We start from the raw sequence: 5,062 nt of genomic DNA, 5'->3' as shown, positions 1-5,062 counted from the left end.
TAATAAGGAAGAAATTTAATCAAAACCAAATGAAATATCAATAAACAAATGAGAAAAAAAAAAACAAAACAAAACAAAACAGAAAAGCGGTTTTGTCATGTTGCCCAGGCTTGAACTCCTGAGTTCAAGCTGTCCTCCCACCTCAGCCTCCCAGTAGCTGGAATTACAGGCGTGTGCCACCATGCCTGGCTAATTCTTTGTCTTTTTGGTAGGGCTTTTTACCCAGGCTTGTCTCAAACTCCTGAGCTCAAGCGATCTGCCCACGTCAGCCTCCCAAAGTGCTGGGATTAGAGGCGTGAGCCACTGTGCCTGGCCTGTGCAGATTTCATAACATTCAGTAGTGTGATAGAGCTCTATAAGGGACAACCCACCCAGAGGCCTTTGCCATTCTCATCTGGAATGCCTGGTCGGCACCCATTCCCTATGCCTGGACTCTGCCTCTGGCCCTCTGCCTTTGAGCTGACCCCTTGGCTGGGTAGTTTGTCCCTGGATGCCCTCTGCTGGTTCACTTGTAGTTGCTGGCTCTGTAGTTTGTGGGCTGATGATGTCCCCAACCCTGACCCCATGCCCTATGCAGTTCTTACATTTGCAAAGCAATTAGTTCCACCTATGGTCCTTTGGGATTTATTCCCAGAATGTAAGCCTGATTCAGTATCAAAAAATCTATCCTTGTTTCTGGAATCAAAAACTATTCTGTGGTCTACAGATTACGTGGTGAGCATGCTTGGCTATTTGATTCTAAAATTCATCATAGTTGATAACTAGGACAGTGCTGCAAAATCCAGATAGTTTAATAATACAGTGTAAGGAAAAGAGGTGAAATCATGTGCATTCATTTGAGCATTTGCAGTAGAAGAGGGGACAAGTTCACCTTGGGCTAATTTGTGCATTCAGAGAAATGACTGAGCATGCACTTTGCTCCTCTGATGAGGTGTCACACCTATATAGATGTTGTCTGGCTTGTGTCTATTAATTCTCATCTCAGCAGCAAATGGAATAGGTGCAATGGACTAGCTTTTTAATCAGTCTGTGACATTTGTATCTAAATAAATTGGCATAATCTTGAAATAAATGACTGTAGTCAGTGTGGCTCACAGTTACATGAACGTCCTTTACTATTCACAGCCCATTCTTTGAGCATTGCTCAAATTACACATTACTCCCTGACGCACAAAGTGTCACATGATGCTGTGATCACGTTTGCTGGTGATGTGGGTTGCACACTTCAGTTAATCACCAGGCTGACTGCGATGGCAGCCTCAGAAGGCTGGAGCCCTCAGTGCTCACAAGGAAAATCTTCTGCCCCTTACCACCCCCTTTAGCTTTTCCCTGTAGTCATTTAATTAGATTCCATAAAATAAAGCTACTTTCTCTTGTGCATTGTCAGCAAAAATAGAATGTGCACAGACTATCTTCTGAGTTCCTGATTTTATTTGGAAATCCATTAAGCCTAAAATTTCTAGATTTTTTTAAAAAAATGAGTATCCTCTTATTTCATTAGCATCTTTGAAAAGATTTATAACAAATATGTGAAGAGACATGCTGTCCTTTAAATAGGAGCACAGCATTTGCTGAGCAAAGACATGGGCCCAAACAGTGCCACTATTTTTGAAAATGTGTGGTAGGAATGTACTATGTGTACCAAATAAAATAAAAGGACTTTGCTTATTATTTATTTATTTGAGACAGAGTCTTGCTGTGTCACCCAGGCTTGAGTGCAGTTGCGTGATCTCAGCTCACTGCAACCTCCGCCTCCTGGGTTAAAGCAATTCTCATGCTTCAGCCTCCTGAGAAGCTGGGACCACAGGCGTGCACCACAACACCCAGCTAATTTTTGTATTTTTAAATAGAGATAGGGCTTCACCACACTAGCCAGGCTGGTCTCGAACTCCTGACCTCAAGTGATCCACCTGCCTCGGCCTCCCAAACTGCTGGGATTACAGGCGTGAGCCACCATGCCTGGCCAGCTTTGTTGATTTAAAATAGTAATTTGGGTGTCTTTACTGTTAAAATAGTTAGAAATAGCTACCAAAAGACTGCATATAGATTATTTAGTTAGAAACATTGTTAATCCTTAGCATCACTTTTGTCTCTAGTGAGTCCTTCCTCTCCCTTCTTTCCCTCAGCCCCATAGGCTGTCACTCACCCTTGCCTATACAGGAGACTGCACCACCACCCTATTGAAGTAACCACTTCTCTACCTCCACCACAAACACCACCTCCCCTCTCCCACTGTTCCTTCCCCACTCCTCACCATCTCAGGAACTGACAACTCTACTTACCTGGTTGTTTGGGATCCAAACCCAGGTGTCATCTTGGACTCCTTTCTCTCAATCACATCCCATGGCCAGTGCATCTGAATGACCTGTTTCCTCCATCTCCCCAACATCTCCCAAATTTGATCCCTTTAGCATTTCTGCTACCCATCCTTGCTTCCCTCCTCCACCCACACTGAGCCACAACGATCTTTAGAAAATCTCAATTCAGTCACATCATTCTCTAGCTTCCCTATTGCAAGAAAACAAACAAAACAAAACAAAACAAAACACCACGTAAGCCCGGTCCACGACTCTGCAAGATTGAAGGCTAGTTCCTTTCTAGCTCCATTCTTGCTCCTGCCCTGGAAGCTGGGTTGGTTTTATTTCAGTTTCATGAACTAGCTCCTACAAATCTAGCAATACAATAGAAAAACCAGCAGTGGCTAGAGACTTGAGTTTGTTGCTCCGTGAAGCTTTAGCAGTGTCTTGGAGTGGGAAAGGCAAAGTTGGATTCTACTGGGAATCTGAAGTTTGGTTTAAGGCAGGTCTGTCAATGCAAGGGTTTGATGAAGATCACATAAGAATCAGGAAACAATAGAATTTGGACTGGTGGAAACAGCAAGGCGAATATTTTAAGATAAATGTTTTAGGGCTTAAAGTGTTGGTGGTTTTATTAAAGTGTCGATGGATCTTTCCAGAAGTTTCAGTCATGAATAATCAAGATATTTGCCTGGGGAAGAGCGTGCTGGAGTAGTAAAGTGATGCCAAGGAGGACAGGGAGAGTATAAAATCATGTTCCAGCAGAGGAGGCTTTGTGTGTGTGTGATTATGTGGGGAGTAGTTCCCATCTCAGGTACAAGCTGTTTGGGAAGGTAAATGCGTTCAATTCTTAGAACAATCAGTCCACAAAAAGGAAATGCAAATGTCTCTGAAGTATATGAAAATACACTCATTTTGGCTCATGATAAGAAATATATCTGAGGCTGGGCACAGTGGCTGATGCCTGTAATCCCAGCACTTTGAGAGTCCGAGGCAGGCAGATTGCTTGAGCTCAGGAGTTGAAGACCAACCTGGGCATCATGGCAAAACCCCGTCTCTACCAAAAATACACAAAATTAGCTGGATGTAGTGGTGCACACCTGTGGGATGTGTGGTCCCAGCTACTTAGTAGGCTGAGGTGGGAGGGTCTCCTGAGCTTGGGAGGTCGAGGGTACTGTGAGCCAAGATCATGCTACTGCACTCCAGCCTGGGTGACAGAGCCCTTCTCTACCAAAAATACAAAAAATTAGCTGGGTATCGGGGCGTGCACCTGTGGGACGTGTGGTCCCAGCTACTTGGTAGGCTGAGTTGGGAGGATCTCCTGAGTTTGGGAAGTCAAGGGCACAATGTGCCAAGATCATGCCAAGATCATGCACTCCAGCCTGGGTGACAGAGTGAGACCCCATCTCAAAAGAACAAAAACAAAAACAAAAACAAAAAAACAAAAAGAAACATGTCTGAAAACTACACTAAGATACGTTAGGCTTTGTATCCCCACCCAAATCTCATCTTGAATTGTAATCCTCATAATCCCCATAATCTGCACATGTCAAGGGAGAGACCAGGTGGAGGTAAGTGAGCCATGGGGGTGGTTCCCCTGTGCTGTTCTCATGTTAGTGAGTGAGTTCTCACGTAATCTAATTGTTTTATAAGGGGCTCTTCCTCTTCCTGGCGCCTTGTGAAGAACGCGTCTTGCTTCCCCTTTGCCTTCTGCCATGAGTGTAAGTTTCCTGAGGCCTTCCCAGCCATGCTGAACTGTGAGTCAATTAAATCTCTTTCCTTTATAAATTGCCCAGTCTTGGGGAGTTATTTACAGCAGTATGAAAACAGACTAATACAACACTTTTTCACCTAGCAGATTTTCCAGTATGAAAAAGTTTGATGAAACTTTATAATGGAGAGAACAAGGACTCCCATACATTAACTGGCAGGAATGTGAATTGGTAGAGTGTCTAAGAAGGGCAATCTGGCACTATCTCTTGAAATTATAAATGCACATATCTGCTGTGCAGAATACAAATGATCACTTCTAGGCATTTATCTAATAAGTTGGCCAATATCTAAAGAAACTAGTGTCCGTTGGGATGCACTTTAAGAGGTGATGCTGAAAGGGATAGAAACTTTTGAAGTTTGTCAATGATCTTTCTTATTGCCTTATGGAAGATATCTCTGTAGTAGGAAAATTAGCCCTTTGATTTTGATAAAGGTTGCACATGATTTTTCCTAGTGTTTTCATACAGCATATGGTGATTTTTGTCACGTGAAATTCTTTAATTTTATGCCGACAAGTGTTTTGATCTTTCTTTTTTTAATGGCTTCTGGATATGAATCACACTCCAGTATTATAAAAATATTCTGCCTTGGTTTCTTCTTGCATTTTTATGGCTTCGTTCTTTTGGGTTACCTTGACATATTTGATCCACTTGGAGTTTATTGAAGTATAAGTTGTGAGGTATGGATTCAATACTATTATTTTTCCGTGTGATGACTCACTTATCTCAATATAACTTACTGAACAAGCCTTCCAGTTCTTAGCATATTCTTACAAATGTTTAGGTCTATCTCTGGACTCCCTAATCTGTTCCATAAATTTGTCTGTTTAATGTGTCACACTATTTTAATTATTGTAGCTTTATATTATGTTTTAATATTGGTTAGTTCCACCTCATTTCCTTCTTGTTCAGGAGTTTCTTGACTTTCTTAGGTTGCTTATTTTTCATGTGAAATTTAGAATCAGCTTGTGCAATTCCATACTCTCCCTCACC

Source organism: Piliocolobus tephrosceles, chromosome 11, assembly GCF_002776525.5.
Source record: "Piliocolobus tephrosceles isolate RC106 chromosome 11, ASM277652v3, whole genome shotgun sequence".
NCBI classification, from domain to species: Eukaryota; Metazoa; Chordata; class Mammalia; order Primates; family Cercopithecidae; genus Piliocolobus; species Piliocolobus tephrosceles.
This window is presented reverse-complemented; position numbering follows the sequence as displayed.